General features: G+C 41.6%; 1 long non-coding RNA gene across 1 annotated transcript; it reads left to right on the top strand.

Annotated features, from left to right (window-relative positions):
- Positions 1-563: 563 nt before the first annotated feature.
- LOC115493640 (uncharacterized) lies at positions 564-14,413 on the top strand. The gene is made up of 5 exons (XR_012054449.1): positions 564-789; positions 4,034-4,109; positions 5,725-5,844; positions 7,367-7,527; positions 8,141-14,413. It is a non-coding gene; the product is annotated as an uncharacterized lncRNA (long non-coding RNA).
- Positions 14,414-20,390: the final 5,977 nt, after the last annotated feature.

Here is a 20,390-nt window from a genome sequence, read left to right as displayed (position 1 = left end):
AAACAGAGGAAAACCTGGGAAGGAGTTATTTCTAGGAGGGCTTCTGATGCATAGGTGATATTTTTAGGTCTGTACAAAGGTCAGGAGTTTGTTTTTTTTTTATCACGTCCTGTCGATTTTGATTGAAAAATGGAACTTAAACCCAGCAGAGGATACCAGCAAAACCTGCATCAAGATAGTGTGTGAAGGATATAAATACACAGACACTGTCACCCAGAGGCTGTCCCAAATATCACAGAGAATTTGTAAACTACGTGTGCTCACAAATTTCCCCAAACCTTTACACTATGTATTCCCTTTAATTTTGTGTGTGTTTCTGTATGGTATGCACAATACAGCTACCAGCTGATGGGGCTGGGCACTTCCTCCTATACAATGTTAATAATGGGGGAAAATAAACATTGCACACAGCAGTATAAAATGATAATGCAGCCAGTTTCCTAAATGACAGATGAGATAAAGCTTGAGTCTGTAACTCAGGAAACACATCAGCATTTTCATCACACACAGCCTGGAATGCTAGCTATAAACAATAGGCTGAACACGTAAGGGGAGGAAAGGAGAGAATTAGTAAGTCTAAACAATTTATCTAAGAGGAGTTAATGAGCTACTTCTGTGTTTCAGTACAAACACAGGGCTTTAGCTCAAATGAGCAGATTCTTTAAGGTAGCATCTGTAGAACTTTTAGCAGCAGTGGAAGGAAGGGAGAATGACAAAAGGGTTGTGCAGAGGAGCTTTGTCATTACTTTGAAGAGGGGAACTGCTCCATCCTGGGATAGGTTGGGAGAGGTAAATGTTTATATGGTTATTTACACTCTTCTCTGACCTTCCACGTTGCTTGATTTCAGTGTTTCTTCACTTCCTTTTTTATTCTGTCTAGCTCTGAAGATGCTTCCAGGGAAGACAGTGCACCATGTTAAAATGTAGAACTTTTCCAAGGAGAAGAACACAAAATCTCTGAGAATGAGCTCCCTAGTAGTCACCAGTCACATTTGTGTGACAAGTTTCTCTGATGGATAAATATACATAGATGAAATTGTATGGTGAAAATTTTCTGAGCTCTGTAAATGTGAAGGGGGACAAAGATTGCCCAGAGTCTCATTTATTTATTTTTATCATGGTAGAGCTTAGCAGCCTTCATCTTGGACCAGTGCCCGTCAGAGCAGCTCCAGCATGAAATGACAGGTCCTGCCCCAAAGTCTGCAAAAGTAGCAAAGGCCTATACAGCCAAGCAGTGAGTAGAGCACCTCAGACAAGATGATAGCCAGCGCTTTGTCCATCATCGGGGATTCATCTGGAGGGAGGTAACAGGCCTGGACAGACAGGTAATCTAAGAAGTGATGAGGAAATATGAATCAGAGTGAATCTCCCAAAGTCTTCCATGGCTTCCTGGCCTTCTCTTTACCTTGAAATCAAGCTTTCACAGTGAGGACCAGGAGGCAGAAATCCACAATAAACCAAATATAGTCACTATGGCAATCTTGTGGGCCTGGCAGAGACATGCTGACAAAGCTTCCAGTTAAAAAAGCTGTGGTTGCAGGGCTTCTGTTGAGCTGACTCAATAGGAACCTGCCTGCTCCAGGCAGCCAAGAGTGGAGGGAGGCACTTCTTCCCCGGTGAGAAGTGAGGGCACCCACATGACAACAGTGAGGCCAAGTACAATTCTTTGCTTTGAAAGTTTTCAGGAGTTAAATGGAGTTGTCTTTATTCCAGCTGTCTTTCCTATGTGGAAGGCTGGTCCCATTTCTGAGTGCCTATCAGGGGAGCTGGAGAAAATCAGAACTATGACAATACTTGAATAGTTGGCAACCTTCCCATGCTTTCAGATGGCTTTTAAAGTATAATGCTTTCGATGCACGCATTGCTAGGTAACACTGAGGCTGAAACTTCAATTTCAAGGTAATTAAGTTATCTGTTCCTCACCATCAGGATTTTACTGACAAGGGCTAAAGGCCCCTGAGAGCCAGAGATCACAGCAGAACAATGGAATTGTGAGGCTGGAAATTTCTGGAGTTCTGTGCGTATTTATACACTCACTATGCACCAGCTATTTGTTTTAAAGAAGTGGAGCCTGGAACTGAAACAATGGGTCTCATTAAATTGCCAGAAGGTCAGTAGTGCCTGCCAAGTCACAGGCCCTAGCCAGGTGGTTTGAAAAATGTCATGAGACTGTGAGGAAGCTGAAGGACTAAAGAGCTTTTCCATACAGCTTTTCTCAGACTCCTGCAAAGCTGCCCTACCCCTCTATGGGCAGCAGCCTCTTGCCTGCAGGAGAACCAGTTGTGGCTGTCCTCATCCCAGCTGGAGTCTCCAGTGGACTCTGCTGGCTTCTCTGGGGAGCGTTCACAGGCTGTTTGCAGGCTCTTACACTGACTTATTGGAGGATTCAAGGCTTTTCTTTAGGTGTGTTTAGGGGAGATTGGAGAAAAAGAAATAGTTCTTTGGAGATGAAGTAATGGCAAATATCCTGGAGATGAAAAAGGGAGGCCAAGATTTAGACCTTGACAACCTTGGCAGTGGAATAACCTTTACTATGTAGGATTTGAATAAATGCATAATGCTATTTTATGATCCCTTGAAAGAAGAAAACTGTCTTGCCAGCACAAAAATTCTCATATTGCCAGTATTGAATGTTGCAACAGAAAAGCCTTGATGAAGTGAAAGCCAAGAGCATTAAGGATCTTGAGGCCAATTTTCCCCTGCTTTTAGAAGCAGCATGAATTGGTGAAAAGAGACACTTTGTACCAAAGCTTTTCTGGCTGTAAATATAGTAGGAAATATTTTCTAGCTTGTAAGGAGAATTCATACTTTGGGACAAAGGCTTTGCCAAAAAAACATACCAAGAAAGCTTAGAATTGTGTTTTAAATTGCAAGATTTTGATTCTTCTGCCAGATGGTAGGATTTTTTACTGTGCTGCAAGGTAGATTGAACAGCAAATACAGGAATAGCGGAATATGGTTTAGAGATCAAGTTTTATGAAAATCTATCAGATCAAAATTGCTTAAGAGTTTTAATAAAAGCATGACTATCATCGTAACAAGTGACTAGTGACCTGATTTAGATTTTAGTGCATGATGAATCTATAATTCTGACCATATGACATTAAAAGTGGAAGTACTTTTAGAATGTGTAGCATATGGAAATATTTCACCAAGATCCTTCTCCTTAGAGAACCCCCAAAGAACAGTTCTGCCTTCTTCTGCCTCTCCATTAGCCCTCCCCAGGCCCTGTTCCCACTGCATGCACTCCCATGTAAGAATTTGTAGCAAGATGTCACAACCACTCTATTACTCTACTCCAGTGTGATAATCTTCTATGAAAAAATAATTAAAGCCATATATTGCCAGTGTGGTCTAATGGAGCTTGTGATTGTTCTCAGATGAGCTTAATGAGATAGTAAACAATACTTCTATGCCTAAATAGAATACAATACAATATAACATTCTGTGCCTAAATACAAAGGGGGGAGGGGGGAAAGAAAAAGTATGGAAAAATGTAGAAAAACTAAGACCAAACATTAGAGAAGAGACAAGTAAAATGTATAGCTTGCAACCACTTCACAAAGGGTCATCATGAGCAGTCACTTTTCCTACCAGGAAATTAAGCTGAAAACATTTTTGGGAATGATTCACCTCCAAGGACATTTACGTGATATTAAGCCAGACTCTGATCACCTACCATCATTACTTAGGCAGTGAAAAACCATGTGAATGTTTAGTCTTGGCAGGGGGAATTAACACTGCTGAAATTAGGTGCACAGGATTCTGCAGTCACTGCAGGGGCTGAGTACCTCTGCAGACCTGTGTAGAGAATGTGAATGAAATGCTTTTTCCTTTGTTTAAGTAGGGAGCTTGCTCTCTTATGTAGGTTGATGTAAGGCTCCTGTATGTGGAACAAAGTGCTCTGGGACCAGACAACATCAAACACTCCTTTGGATGTATCTGATGTGCCTGAGGCTTGGCTCCATTTGGAATTGGTGTCCATTTGGAATTGGTGTCTTGATTTGGAGTTAACTGCATCTGTTTTTTTCAGGGTAGGTGCCCACTTGCTGTGGAGGATGTGATGGCATTTGTTTACCTTGGAGCTGATCAGGACTGCTCATAGGCAGGTACGTGGGTAGAAGGGTAATTCCTAAGAAACTTATACACCCCCAGGCTAGCTGTTGTACCATAAAAGTCCAGGACACCAATGAAGAAAATGTTTTGGGGCCAAACCCAGGAATTCCTGAGGTTAATGCAAATTCTTTCTTTAGGGTCAAGAGATTGCAAAGTGGACCTTTTCTCTTTCACTTGGAAGGAAGGCAGGAACTGAAGGTGTTGAAGGAACAGTGCATTGCTTTCTATAAAGGGAAAACACAGCTGAAAGGTTTTCCTTTGTAATTGTGTTTCAAGTGGCTTTGAGAGTGTATCTTCCTAGCCATCTAACCTCTTACTGCCATAGTGTCTGACTGTCTTATATGAATTTATTGCAATTGTGGTATATTTGTGGTTGAGTTTATTATTTAAAGCCTTATTTTAAGGGACTTAGACTGTCATTAAGATGAGATGTGTGTTAATGAAACCACCAGGATTTGTCTAGTAATGGTGTGTGGTACTGTAATGATTTGTTTCCTCTGTGCCAGCTATAACAGAGAAAAGTTGGAATGATTTGGGAGAAAGGACAAATGAAATGACAATACATTAAAGCCAGTTTTGAAGAGATTCAATTTACATTGACCACTTTAGAGATTTTTGTAATTTGTATTGTGAGGAGGAGTCTGTTTCTCTGACAGCCTGCTACACCTCCATGGTCTCTGCTCCTGTCTGTCTGCCTAGTGGATACTTAATTTTATATGAATATTTTAACAGGAAAACATAGTGTATAGCTAAACTGAGTCAAAGAAGATTTATGCAGCTCTCCCATATAATTTACAGGAAAAGCCTATGAAAAGAAATCCTTTCTTGCTTTCCTGTTGCTAAGTGGATGAAATGTATGTCTTTCTTGCCCCTGTTCTATTCAGAATATTTATGGATATGTTTACTTATTAATGAAATTTCTTAGAAGCAGATGTAAGGTCTATTTCCATTCTCCAAACCACTTACAGTAACTATATCAACTTTCTTGATCTGTTGCCTACTCGGAGACTGTGAGTTCCAGGAAAACCTGTGTGGGTGTTAGCAGGGAGAATTATTTCTTCAGTATGTATAAGGCAATGCTTTTTCCAAAAACTTTTGGTCTTGAAAGATGGATACCATAGCTGTCCATATACTCCTGTGCCCCTCCAGGGCCTCTTTGTGCAGCACAAGAGTTAGTGGTGTGTCAGACTGTGACATGGGACATGTGTGGCACGTGGAGAAGGGAGGATTGAGGCAGCTCCATTACATCTGTACAAATCCACAACCATCCACAGGTGGCACATGTGGTCATGGAGCTGGAGGGGGAATAGGAGATTGCCTTGAATGAACCATGAAAAAAAATGCTACGTGCAAGTTTCTGCTATGCTGTGGCAGAACAGGTGAGTGTGCTGTGAAACTGAAGGTGTGGTGAGCGCTGCCTCACAAGCAGCTCTGTGAGCCATGCAGTGCGGTGATACAGACCTCGGCTTTCATGGATTCATGCTGAAATTTTCAGAATATTCTAGGGAATTTGAGTACCTATTCCCAAAGCACTCATGAGAGAATTGTCTATGCTTTTCCTGCCAGAACGAATGGAAAATGTTCTTTTCTGTGTTCTGGTTTACACAGAAGTAAACCTCTTTAGAGCTGGGGAGTGTGACGATGAGCCTTCCATGGAAGCATGAACTTCAGATGAGCTCCTTGGGGGCACCAGGGAACTGAAACATATAAACAGTACACAGGCATATGGTTAGTGAAAACCAAACTTTGTAGCTCAAATAATTTTCACGGGAATGAGCAGAGGGACTAAAGCTTTAGTGGTAGAGAAAACATAATGGAAATATGGAGAGGGGAAAAAACAGAGAGGAAAACCAGATTATAGTGTAGGGAAAAAAAAGCTGATGGAAAGCTTTCCAGGCAGAGAGTTGGCTGAAAGGAGGTTTGGAACTGTGACAGAAGAATCTAATTCCACTTTGACTCTTATTCTATTCAGGAAGACAGGCAGTTATAAATTATTTCTAAATTGGGAGGTTTGCATCATAGGAATATTTTATTTTCTCCTCAGAAAAGAAAAGAAAAAGACTCCAGTTTGGTTCAAATAGCTCAGGTCAAATAGATAAAAAATATTTATCAAGACTTTGCTACTTGTTTCTTTAAAGTGTGCCCTTGCTGGGGTTTATCAATGCCAAGAGCATATCATAATTCTAGAAGAAGGGAGGCAAGGGAGACCTAATAAATAAGTTACAGGGAAATTTATGCTTCCAGCCACCTGCTACCCAGTCAACTGTGTTAATGCTGGCAAAATCGAAGTCCCTGTGAGATTTCCTGTCTCCTGAATATTAGTTTCCCCTGTAGTAGGTAGATACCTCTCTAATGGGTTTCTGGCCACCTGCAGACCTGTCCAGCTGGGTAAATTGCATTGCATTGTAAAGAACCTGCTTAAGCAACCAGGAGGAAAGTTGCTTCAAAATTATTTCCATAATGGGAAAACGACCCCCTTAATTAAAATATTAGGCTCTTAAGTATCAAACAGAACAGTTAGAAATAAAAAACCACTTAATAGGACCTTGCCTTTTTGTCCTATCTTAAATGGTAATGAGTGTAGCTGATGATACCATTGCAGCTCATATATTACCAGGGCACACTAAGTTGTGTGATCTGTGTAGTGAGACATATGGGGACATTGCAGGCATTATCTGGACATGCTGTTGGGATATTTTATTAAAATACATTTTCTAGACACTACGTTATGCACCTGGAGCCTAATGTATTCATAGTTAATAAATTCTAATGGATATATAAATGTGCAGAGAAAGTAAGGTCAGTGAGCAGGTAGATGTGTCCCATAAATAGCACGCTCCAGAGTTTTTTCTCTGTGTGATGACAAATCTCACCCTCCTTTTATTTTCACCCTTCTCACACTAAAATACTCCTCCTGGGAAAAGTAGCAGAGGGATCCAATGAATATGTGATTCATGGAAACATCAAGGAGGAATGGAAAGGATCATCTAGTTTTTCACATTGCCATGTGACTTGTCACAGAGAATACTGTCACTGGAAAATCCTGACAGAAAAGAAGGAGGTTTTTCAAGCATGGCAAAGGTGATAGACAGGGACAGACATGTCTCACCAGAACAGCTGGGAGCATGCTGGCCTTACTGGAAAAACCCCGCCTTGTAGTTTTCTGTCACAATTTTATTATTGCAGATTTCTGTTTTAATCCGTGTCTTACAAAATGAAATGGTCTCTCTCTTTCATCCCCATCTTGTAGGGATAGAACTGAGCTGCTATTACCAGGCAGACACTGGATACTGCAGCTGCAGTCACTGGAGCTGTGGGATTTCTCTTCAGCACCACACGCTGTATGGTAACAAGTCCCTGCAGAGTCTGCTAGGGAACATCCATTTATCTACAAGTGCACGCTGTAAACTGGTAAATTTGACTTTCCAAAAGTAAGAGGAGGAGAGTTTTCCAGAGGCTCAATCTGGGCATCACTTCATTTGCCTTGTGATGCTTCGGAGGGGCTGGGGTCCCTGTCTGCTCTGCTGGCTCTCCTGGCAGCCAGGATCCTGGGGTGACTTTGGGTGGCAGAGATGGCTTGTGAGGTAGAAAAGGTCTTATATTTGCAAAGAGGAAGATACTTTGCCACTTTTTTCATAATCATAAGAAAGTGAGAAGAAAGATTGGAAGTATGAACTTTGCTGACCCTTAGGTGCGACAAAATCACTTTATGGCCCTAATAAATACTTGCCTCCTCTGTGTGTCATTGCACTGGAGCTGGTGCTTTTGGTTTTGGCTCTAGTTGAGTAAATATCCTGTTTCTGTCTAGGTTTGTCATCCTTCTAGCTCCTCTTGAGTTTCTAAAAGAACCTCTGTGCTGAGGCATTTCTCACTGGGCACATGCTCCTGAACCCCAGCATGAAACAGTCCGCAGTTAGTGACAGCTACTGCAAAAAAAATCCCTGCCAATTCCAACTTTGAAAGTTAAAATATAGATTTTTTTACTACCATTTCTGAGACTCTTCCCCTTTTGTGATCTTTCTAGGGCTACATGAAATGTGGTTAATTAACCTGCCATCACCTTATTTTCCGTGAGTCCGCAGTCCCATTATCTACTTGGTATGCTGAAGCTTTTCCGTGATGTATGTTCTTCCTTGTGCAGACATTTTATTTAACCTCTTGGTAGTCTACTGAGTTAATTCAGTTTTGCATGAGTTGTTTTGGCTTTTTTTTTTTCCCTTGTGTGCTGGTATTCCTAGTCTTAGTGGTCCTACTATTAATTTTGAAGCAGAAAAGCCACTTTACTGTAAGATGCCCTGGATGGTCACTCTTCAGTTTAATCTGCTCTGGACTTGTCCATGCTTTTGTGGAAAGAAGGGCTTCTCTGTCTTTGCAGAACATACCTTACAACACCTCACTAACCAACATTTTTTTCTTAAATATTAGTGATTTTTTGTCTGTTGTCCTATGTTTTCAGTGGAAAGGAAAAGTACAAAAAGAGGAAATTTGCATTTAATAAAGAGGCTATGAAAAATTGAAGCTTGAAAATGTCCCCCTTCTTGAGGGAACCTTAGGATAGTGAAATAAATAGGTAAAATATAGATGAAATGGAGAAAGATCGCTACCACTGCAATGCAGTGAAATGGAATTAAGAAGTCTGAGTGATTCTTTCTTGTAAAGGTCAACATCATTGACTGAATTTTTGTGAACCTAATAAATTCTAAGATGTGCTATAAATAGGAGCATCTCAAGGGCAATACTTAAGTCATTCAATTGAAAAATGGGACAAAATAAATAGTAAAATGATAATGAGAAATGGCAAATCAAGTTAAAATGGTATGTTTAGACTTGGCTTTCTTGATAATACAATTTTAAAATGTTACCAAATCAATTCTTATTTAGAATGCATTTTGGAAAGAGATTAATTTACTTTGGATACAAACCAGGTTTCTATACAGGTTTTCAATGATGCCAACATTTTGTGTATTTGATTATTTCTAAAGGCTGTCAGAACAGTGAAAATCTCTATTTATGTATTTGCAATTTGATATGAATTTTGACCTGTAAATTCAACATTTTATAAGAAAATGAGCTAACGTATTACCACACTACATTCACCGTAGAATAACAATATTTTATTTTAATTTTTACTGATAAAAGGATAGTTTATTAATAAGGAGGATAATTAGTAACAGTCTTGTAATAGATATTGTCAAACTGGTTTTTTAAATCAAGAATTCAGGGAATTCATATATTTAATACCTTGTAGGAGACCAAAACAAATTATCATGGTAGTCCATTCCTATTTTAAATTATATTCATAGCTTTATTGAAAATGGTCACCAATTTTATATTCATGTATAATGTTTATTTTTATTCTATGAATCAGACTTGAGGCTTATCTTTTTTCAGGAAGAAGAGTGTCATTTCTCAGCATCCAAAAATGTTCTGTTCCCAGCTCCTGTAAAAGCTCCTGTTGTGCGTTTCATCCCGACTGTAAAAATTTCATTGTCCCAAGATCACATCATGATTCAGAGATCAAGTTTGCCTTTGATGAATCTGGGGCTTGATCAAGTAATTGTATTATCAGGTGATGAACAGGAGCTGGAGAAGGGATTTGAGCTGGTGGCTGCTCTCTGCATCAGTGCAGGTGGTGGCAGCTGCCTCCTGGCCTGGCTGGCTCCTCACTGTGTTCTGCCTCCACTGATGATGCTCCAGCTTCACCAGCCAGCCAGGAACACTCTGCCCTCAGCAGAGCACAGGCTTTGACAGGCATCTGTCAGATGGAGAGGTAAAATTCAAACAAACAGGGGCAGCCCTGGGTCTGTAGGTGTATATTTTACAAAGCTGTCTCTGATAATAGTTTATATATTATTTAGCCACTTTCCTGAGCTAGTGCTCATTGGTCAGAGTGGTGAAGGACAGCATTCAGATCATCTCTGTAAGCTGAACTGTCATGTTAAACTGCTTCAGAAGAAAAATGGTTAGCTGTGGACATATTTTCTATTATATAATCCACTTCCTTGGTTTTGAGATCTTTTTCATTCCCCTGTCCCTCAGAGAGATATGCTATACTTCCAAATTAATGCATTTTGACTACAGCTTCAGCCTTTTTCCACTTGTTTGTCTGCTGGGAATGCAAGCAGCAGACCAAGGTAAAGCAATAACAGGAAAGCATCTAAGCTTAGAAGCACAATAACCAGAGGCACTCTCACAGAGCAAGTGGTAAGGTCATGGAGAAGTCACAAGGAGGGCAGGACCTAAAAGAAAAAAGGACTGAAACAGGATATGTACACAGAAATAATGCTGATAACATCTTTGTCTTGTGTTCAAAGCACTCTGGCCCCTAACAAACAAGAGCATTGAGACTGGATGGGTAGGAAATAAGGGATGGAAGAGTAGCAGGTGGCTCTGGGCATCTGTAATTCCTGTCTAGCAGAAGTCAGGGTGGTGATGGGGACTTGCTTACTCAGGTCAAAAGGATTCAGGATGCCAGCAGATGTGCAAGGGGTAGCAAAATGCCTGAGGGAAACAGCTGAAGCAGCTGTTGGTGTTGCAGGAGCAGAGGACCAGGACAAGTATCTGACAAACATCAAACTAGGAGAGGAGCCATCCCTGCAGCAAATCATACCAGTTAAACTGGCTCTTGTTCCCCACACTGGAAAACTTTAGTCAAGCAAATATCTTTGTGAGTATGACTGTGTGAGTTAAATAAAATTTTACTTTATTTATGTGTACTGAAGGTCTTATGAGGTCTACCAAAAATAAGCTGGGGGCTCTTAGGCTCTGTAACATGAAGTCAAGACTGACTAGGACAGGAAAAAAGTGAAATAAGTTATTTTAGTTTAACCTTGGTAGGTAGCTCAGCTTCACACAGGCCCTGGCTCACTCCCCCACAGCAGCTGGGCGAGGGCACCAGAAGGGCAACAGTGAGAAAATCATGCACTGCTGCATCAGCACAACAAACCCCAGATGCATCCAGACTCCAGTGGACTTTGCCTGTTATACACATCTTGTACATCCCTCCCACTAAAAATGGGCATTTTTGCTTTTGAAAGCCATTAGGAAAACTTGTAGATTTTTTATCTTTAGGACAATTGCAATGAGGTACTCCAAAAGAGAAAATAAATACTCAAACTACTACTTTTCAACTTGTTTTGAGGAGCCTAACAGCCAGACAGAGCTGTGCCCTATAATTATGGTATCCAAGACAGATGAACCTAAATAGTTTTTGTATAGATTTCTGAAAGATCAATATTGCTGCTTCTTTTTTAAGCCTCTCCTGTGACATAGATAGATATGTAGCTAGAAAAGTTGTATATTTGGCTGCTGCAGATGTGGGAGAATTTCTGACAGGTTCCCTAAATATACTGAAAGAAAAAATTAGAACTTTCATTACATTCTCTGACATGGAAAAGTTTAAGATGTTAAATGTAATGTACTAGTTTCTTCTATAAAAGTGGTCTAGCTTTTGGAGGAAAGAAAGTCCTCTAAGTGTATGCTATTTGGATACCTAAGCTTGTATCTAGTAATTTGAAGGGGTGTTGGTAATGATGGGTGATTTCCTTTCTCTTTTACAAACCCCAGGGACAACAGAAGTGAAGGTCATCATCTAAGACCTGCTTTTGTTTCTGAGTCCTATCATATATTTTCTTGGGATCTGAATTTTAACAACGAGCTAAAATGCAGTTTGAATCCCACTGTTCTTTTTCCTTCACAGGGGGAATACAGAGGACCAGAAAACAATGCCAGGAAACCCTTGCATTTATTTTTAGGCCTATTCCGTTAACGGCTTTCCCTCCTCCCCTGCAGACAAACTCCTGCTGAAACTGATGACTGAGGATTGCAAAACCTGCCCCTTTCTTGTCCTGTGCTCTGCTCTTGGCTGATCTGAGGGCCTGGAGAAGTTCAGCAGTTCAGTGAAGCAAATAGCACCCCCCTCCCCACAAGGGCAATGCCCAGCCCACATGAAACTGTGATTGTGATTAAAACAGAAAAGTGGTAGCTGGAGAGAATCTAAATGCACATTTCCTCCTGTCACTGTGTGGTTTTTGCACTTACCAGATGGCAGTTTCATACTTGTGAGTCCTCTGTGTGCCCTGTGGGCAGAAAAAGCAGTCCTGCCTTTCTCCCTCTCTGCTCATCTCCTTGCTGGCTCCCTTGGCACTATCTGGCTGAAAATTTAGGTCCCAAAAGAGGCACAAAGAGCTGAAAGAGCAGCTGTGGTCTGGCTGACTGTGTGGGTGCACAAGTGGCAATGCCAGTGCCAGCAGCGGGGTGGGAACCTGCACCCAGGGATCCTGGGATGCTGGGATAACACTTGGTTGGTGGCCATGAATCTTCAGGTGGCTTCAACAATTTGTGAAATATGGTCAGGTAAGAGTTGGTAATGTGAATTACTGGGAGGTCTGTAGCCCCACAGGAATTCAGCAGTAGGTGCCAATTAAAGGATCAAAGAGCAAAGAATCAAATGCCAAAATTAGGTGGTGATATTTGCAACAGAGAATGATTAGAATAGTGAGGTGCTAATTTATGCAGCTGGAAGAGAACTTTAGAGAACTAACAGGTATGGGTGAAGTAAAAATAATTAAAATTATATTTAATGAGTGAAGTAGGAAAGCAGGTTAGCACTCTTTGCTCTCTGAGAAAATGAGAATAAAGCTAAATGAGAGTGAATAGAGAAGATAAATAACAAAAAAGTAGTTAATGGAGGAAAACCAAAAATTACTAATTTTTTTCTTTGTCTAATGGTATTACAGGAAGAAATAAGAAAAATATAATTGTAACATCAGGGAAATTTCATATACTTGATGAAGCCATCTCAGCTCCAACAGTATTGATCATCTGGATAGACATTGGTAGGAAAATCCTCTGTCAAAATTAATCAGTTTTAAGGAAGCAAGATTGAAAAAGCTGTTCTGTAGGTGTTCATCTGTAGCTAAGGTAAAGTTTGCTTTTTCTGGCTGTATAGCACCATATTTCTGCCAGTATGTTGTGGAAAAGCATCTGGCTTATTCTTGCCAACAGAAAAGGACATAACAGTGCATTGTATTGTATGGTGAAACTACTGACTTGAGCATCTGTTGCAATTAGGGGGGAATTTATTAATATATTAATATAAATGCCATATGGCTTATAGGGGGTTTCTTGCTCTTAAAATTCCTGCTATTTATATAGGGCTGGTCAAATGTAACCAGAAAGTTCCTCCAATTGTGGAAGCATTACAATCTTTTGTGGGCACTGCGAGGGTGAGAGCCCTGAGACAACACTGATGGCATAGAGAGAGGCTGTGCCAGAGCTGGGGACAGAAAAGAAAGCTCTTGATTTCCCTACTACAGTATTTTGCATTAACCTAATATCTTCCTTGGAAAAAAAAAATGACACAAAGAAAACGGGAGGGTTAAAATAGCAAAATCAGTGTACTCTGCTAAATTAAAATGTATTAGCATGAGAAGCCAGTGGGAAAAATGTCAGCAAGGTCTGAGTGCTCAGCTGTTTGCATGGCAGTTCTTGAAGGGGGAGAAAATCCTTCTTTGCAGAGCCACAAAGGTGCCCCAGTAGCTACAGGCACCCTTCCATAGCTCACCCCTCTGTTCCAAATAACTCCCCTCACCCTGAATCCCTGTCCTGAATACCATCTGAAGAAGGTATCGTGTTCATCAGAGGAGACTGAGCTTCAGGTAGTGTCTGGCAATTCCTTGGCCATAGGTGCTGTAGTTCAGCTGCAGCTGTGTGCACGTGATTGCTCCATACAAACCCTTAGATCCTGCATCCTGCCTTTTCTGGCAGCTCAGCACCTGCCCTTATCTCCTGGGCACCAGAAGGCTCTGCAGCTCAGAATTCCAGCATCACAGGCTGCCAGTTCTGCCTGCCAGCCTGAACAAGGGCTTTTTGCTGGTTTGTTCCTCAGGTCTCTTTAGAGGTGGCCTTCTCTCACTCTGGTGGCAGCAGTCCCAGGTACAGATGCCTCTCTTGGGCTTTGATGTCTCCAGACTTTGATGCTTCTAGGCAAAAAACCTGTATGTACCTGAAATATGCTCAGCCACACTGGTCTCTTTGTCCATAAAGAAGCGGTGTGTGTGTGAGGAGGGAGGGTAATTAACATGGAGCTCAAAAGACACTTTCCTTGAGCTCTGAGCATGTATTTGTCTGGTGGCTTCCTGTCACTGAGTTCTCTCATCTCTCTTGGGGAGGACAGAGACCACTGTAACATCCTCCTAGCCCTCTCAACTTCAAAAGCATTGTATAGAATTTACACTTTGCATGTTTTAAAACACAATTAAAGGTATGATTTGATCTGTCTATGGTCTGTCTAGAATTGCTGTCTGCCACAGAGTATTCTTATTAATGTATAATTAATATTAATTAACATGGGTTGCAAAGAACCGGAAAGGTTTTAATGGTGTTTAGGGAATTCTGGAGACACAGAATGCTTGCAAAGAGAAATTTATTATTGTCTTTCCTGATAAAGTGGTTTTTCATGTGTGAACATATAGTGTCACACAGAAATACAAGTTAACAACAAATATTGTGTTGTGGTTTTACCCCTGCTGGCAACTAAGCACCACACAGCCACTCACTCATACACCTTTGCCCCTGGGTAGGGAGAACTGTGAAAAAATTAAAACTTGTGGGTTGAGATGAGAACAGTTTAATGATTGAAACAAAGTAAAACATAATGCTACTAATAACACAAATGAAAACAACAACAACAATAATTGTAATGGAAAAGAGGGAGAGAGAGGAATAAAATTTAAAAACAACACGTGATGCACAATGCAATTCCTCACCACCCACTGACAAATGCCCAGCCCGTCCCTGAGCAGCAACCTTTGGTTCTTGGACAACTTCCTCAAGTTTATATGCTGAGCACCATGTCCTGTGGCATGAAACATCTCTGTGGCCAGTTTGGATCAGGTGTCCTGGCTGTGCACTTTCCAGGCTTCTTGCACACTTGCCTGCTGGCAGAGCATGAAAAACTGAAAAGTTCTGGGTTTAGAGTGAGTGCCACAAGCAACAACTAAACCATCAGTGTGTTATTGACATTATTCTCTACTAAATTCAAAATACAGCACTGTACCAACTACAGAGAAGAAAATGAACTCCATCCCAGCCCTAATCAGGTATGCATATGTACACATAGATGTAAACTTTATCAGAGATCTTAAAAGAGAACTCTACAGTGTAACTTCCTGTTTAGAAGAGAACTAAGAGGTTATCAGTCATATATGTGAACACAAATACTTTGAATTAAAAGAAATAAAACATTATCAAACTAGAATAAAATGTTTGTTAATTTCAGGCAAAATTTGAAGGAAAAATTAAGCCATATTAGTACTGTGAGTTGGGCTGTGTACAATTACATTATGATGTTGGCACATTGATGGATTTCTATAGTTTTAACTGAGATCTTACATTTGCATCTCCTCAATTTTAACCATACAGGAGTATTTGTTCTTTCTTAAAGCTCACAGCTGAATTTACCTCGCTAGGTTAAATAACCTAACATTTACTGTGTTCAGAAAATAGTTAGAGAGAGCTGGCAGCAGTTCTGCAGCTGCTAAAGGTCCACGATGTTGTTAGTGATAAAGCAAAGGCTTCTTGATTTTTAACATATACAAGTTGTAACTACTATGCTGTTATTGCATATGGAGCATTTGTTACAAAGCTGGGCCAGTCTGCCTTCAATAATCAATCATTTGCTGTGAGAGGTTTCATTTCTTGTTTGAAGCTGCCGGTGTAAGTGTCTCTCTGAGACAGGATGCTAGACTTGATAGAAACACAGAAACTGCCAGGTCAGTTCAGCCTGAAAACTTCGCAAAATACCAAAGGAGTATTTTTAACCAAGACTCAGCACAACTCTCATGACTGCACTTATGATACTGTGTGACAAAAATTAGGCTTGATTGCAGTTTCTTTTTATCATGGTATAGTTTTTCATCTGCAATAATAACTTTTTTTTCCCAGTGTGACTGATGAACATAGAATAATGTTCACTTCTAAATAGGTTTGTTCAGTGAGAGAGACAGAGGGACAGAGGTTGTGCTCCATTTGGCTCAACTGAAGTCATCCCATGAGCCCTCAGCAATTCTCTGCCTTTCTTGTATCTTTTTTCATGTTCCCTCTGGTTCCCATAGAAAACCAGCAGAAACTATACCAGCTTTTTACTGAAACTCTGGCTTCCATGCATAGCTCTTTCATGATCCTGCTGATGTATTTATTGGCCTTTGGAGATTAAGTGAGGCACAAATAGCACATATAACCTTTGGAGATGAATTCCTTTATTCTGGCTATGTCTGGACCAGAGTTTAAATAGTTGAGCTCACACTAGTTCAACTTATTAGTACTGGTATTAAAATCAGAACCTCTAATGTCATTGTACAGCTTTATTGGTTTAAAAACTCAAGAGGCTTGTTTTAACTAACACTTATTGGTGCTCTTCTGAGCCTGTAGGTGCAAAAGCTCTGACTTTCATTTGGTTTCTTCTCTGCAAGAGAGCTGGAAGTGCCCCTGTGCAGTGTCCTGAGGCCAGCTCCTGGGAGTAATGCCAAATATATGAGGCATGGAAAAAATCATGAATTGAAAATAGTACTAACTAGGCCAATCTAATTAATACCTTCTAAACCCAGGAGTTTACAAAATGAAGGATGCAATTAGGAATAATGCTAGTCCTTTGAAATCCTGGCCTTGAGACACATGAATGTTGTGTGGTGTAACTAGAAAACAGGATTGGGATCATTAATAATATTCCTAAAAGAAAAAGCAAGGCAGTGAATGGAAAAGACCAGGCTCAGGAGTCTGATGGTTGGGTGTGGAAGTGCTTAATGGTCAGGACTCCTCAACTCCTGTGACTGTGCCCAGTGAGTTGTGCAAATTGAGTGTGGCAAACAGTATGAGACAGAATCTTGGGCCCCTCTTTTGCTATTTAAGCTATGAACAGTCAGCCTAAAAAAAAAATATGTCCCAGGGAATTTGTGGGCTTTGGGTTTTTCACCTGGAAGGTGAAATAGGTATTGCTGGTATGAAGGTGTGACATCGTTTATAGCTTCACAGTGATTTAATGGAGACAGAGATTCCTTCTTGGGCTGCAGAGGCTCAGATTATGAGTACTTGAGTGGCAGTGAACTGAGATTTTCCTTTTGAGGTAGAAAGCCTGTTGGTAGGATAATTCAGAGTGGAAATCACTGCTGCAATGATATTCTATTTTTGACATAGCCTGCGCTTGGCTTCAGTTCCCTAGAACTTGCACAGTAATAACCCATGCACAGGAAAGCCCTGTCTTTGGCTACCTCTGCTGCAGCATCCTCTGTTTCTAGGATGAATGGAAAATGCAAGAAGATCCAAACGACCATGAGCTTTTTCTCCTCTGTTAGCTATTGTCTTTTCTCCTCTAGTCATTGTCTTTTCCATACCAGATCGACTCTGTTCAAAGAGCCTGGTCCAAAAGGAGAGCTTTGCCATTAACCTTGCATGTGCAGTTGCTCGGCAACACAAGGTAAAGATCCAAACAAAAGGACAAAGAAAAATTATTTAATTCCCAAGACAGCCTGAACAGCTTTGGAGGTAGTTGCTGGTAGTCTTTCTGTTTGGCTTATGCTACAAAATTTTGCTCACAAAGCGGTGTGACACCCTCAGTTATCGCCGGTAGGCTGAAAAAAATCCTTGTTGCAGACACACATATGGCTGCAGAAAAGAGTGTTTCCTGGCTTGGCTCTTGCTGTCTGGGGAGGAGGTGTAAATAGAACAACAGAAAGCTGCAGCTTGGTGGCATATGTTCCCCCTCACCTGGGAGCCCTGACAGCGGCGTCCCCTGCTCCTCTGGGCAGAGGGGTACCCCAAGCGTGTGTCAGCTGTGACCCGTGTCCCCGCTCCTCTCCTCTCTGGCCGGGAGGAAGCACCGGGGGCTGATTCATGCACGTCCCTTGCTGTCCCCAGCGCCGGGTGACACGGCTCATTATGTACCGCGGTGGCAATTGGCACTTCCACTCAGTGCTGGAATGAGATGAGTCCTCGCAAGGCGTGTAATGTATGCGCTATCCGTGCCAAAGTGGAGCCTATCTCTTGTAAAATGGCTTTGATACATCGATAAATGGAGCTAGCTGACAAAAAAATTCCTTAACAATGAAGTATCATTTCAAAGCCAATATTTTTTTTTAGAGTGCTGAAGGTACAAGGAGCCCTAATGACTAACAGAGGATCGTTATGTATGCAGGTGAAAAAGAAAGATGACAAGGATTTTAAATCAATCTATCACATTATGCAGTTACCTGCCAGCAGTGAGTTTTTCACCCCTTTCATTTTCCGCTGCCAAATACCACATATTCAGGCTTGTAAGCAGAACATTTGGGGGCAGAATTTACATTAAAAATGAACCTTTTACATAAATTATGACCTCTTTTGTTTCCCTCCTGACTGATGCTCTTTAGCTGTCACATGCCCATTGTAGAGGGACTATTCTTTCCCTGATGCGTGCATGCAATTCTCATTAACATCAAGGCGATTTACAAGTACTCATTTGGGAAAGACAGAACCCAAAGTGCCTCTAAATGCTTATGACAGGGGTGCCCAGATTGCCAGGTCCTGCAAGCAACAATCCAACATGTTCGTCTGGCTGGGAGCCTTTCCCTCCCCAGTGACTCTCAGCCATCCTGCGAGTCCCTCTGCCCCAACCCAGATGTCCCCCCAGACACTGGCACAATCCCCCTCTGCTTCCCTCAAGCCCCCCCAACAACGTGAATCCCTCACTGCCTCCTCCACATTCCCACATCTCCAAAGAGCCTGGGCCATCACACCTTGCTGCTGCTAGCCCACCCTCTCTTCTGCGTGTCCCTGCTGGTCCAGCAGCAGCACCTGCAGTGCCACCAGCTGCTCCCTCCGAGTGCCACACGGCACAGGCGGGTTCTGCAATCTGCTGGCTCCTCTCACATCGTGGAGCTCCCCGAGCTGGAGAGAGACAAGCAGGTGAGAATCATCCCTCCTGCCTCCAGCAGGCCTCCTGAGCAAAGTGGCCTCCTTACCTGCCACACACATCTCCTGTCCTCTAGTCTGAGCTGTTGTTCTCCCCAGGTCTGGTTCTGTGTCTCTGCAGTCCCCGATCTGGGTAATAATTAGCATTGACTCCATGATTGCAGAAGGCTGATCAATTGCTTTATTATATCATCTTATCCTATATTATACTATACTTATTAAGAAACTTAATAACCCCTACAGCCAGTCCAATAGAGCTTTGTTCTACTTGGTCAATCCATCCAAACACCATCCAGTGTCCAATTAAGAAATCACCCGGTGGTAAACAAATCTCCATGACACATCCCACATGTGCACAACAGCAGGTACAAGTGGAGGTAAGAAATGTTTCTCATTCTATCCTCTGATCTTCTCACAGCCTTCCCCAGGAAAATGCCTGGGAAAGTCTGTGCCTGCTCTCTGTGGCCAGAGAGCTGCTGCCACACATCTGTGTGTAAGAAAGTGAGCCCATGCTGGGAGTAATGGTAATCCAAATTGTGTGGATCACACACCCTGCCTTGTGGTCACCAAGTGCTGGGACTGTAAAGTAATGGTGCCACTGTGGGAGGTTAGCCCTGAAAGTGAGGAGCTATTTACACTTTGAGAAATGCTTGCAGCTTCATGTCCAGCTGATGTGATCCCTATGTTAGGCACAGGCAAGGAATTTGGCTGCCTGCAGTTTCTCCTATTCCCAGATCCTCTTGCAGCCTTAATACTGCCACAGGAGGTGTGAGACCAAAACTGAGTCTCCAGCAGACTGGTGGGATTGGTAGGTGGGGGAGAGGAAAAACTGCACAGTTATTCAAAGGGAAAGGGGAAAATGATTGATGAAAGTTTGATAGGACTTGTGTTTAGTGCCTGTAACTTGTCTGAACTGTAGAAGAACACTGAGGCTTAGGTTCTCATTTGAATAGAGCTATCATTTCCTCCTCTGTAATATCTCCTTCCATCAGTGTAAAATAAAAACCAGCTGAAGTAGTGGCCTAACTGATGTAGAGAATGAGAACACTTCTATATCACTGATTTTTAAGGGAAGTCCACCCCTATTCCAGCCTTTGAAGAAGATGAAGATTAATCACATCAATACACTAACTCACGAAATAGCAAGATATTTACAACATTAGACAGAGAGGAGAGAACAGCTTCATGGAGGAAAATTCCCTGCCCATGGCATTGGCATCATCTTAAAAGTAGAAGTCATGAAAGAGAGAAGTATGGCAAAACTGCAGATATGAATCATAGTTTCACCTTTGGGAAGATGTAGCTCTGAGAGGAGAGAGTAAGCTGCT

Source organism: Taeniopygia guttata, chromosome 2, assembly GCF_048771995.1.
Source record: "Taeniopygia guttata chromosome 2, bTaeGut7.mat, whole genome shotgun sequence".
Classification (NCBI taxonomy): domain Eukaryota; kingdom Metazoa; phylum Chordata; class Aves; order Passeriformes; family Estrildidae; genus Taeniopygia; species Taeniopygia guttata.
This window is presented reverse-complemented; position numbering and strand designations above follow the sequence as displayed.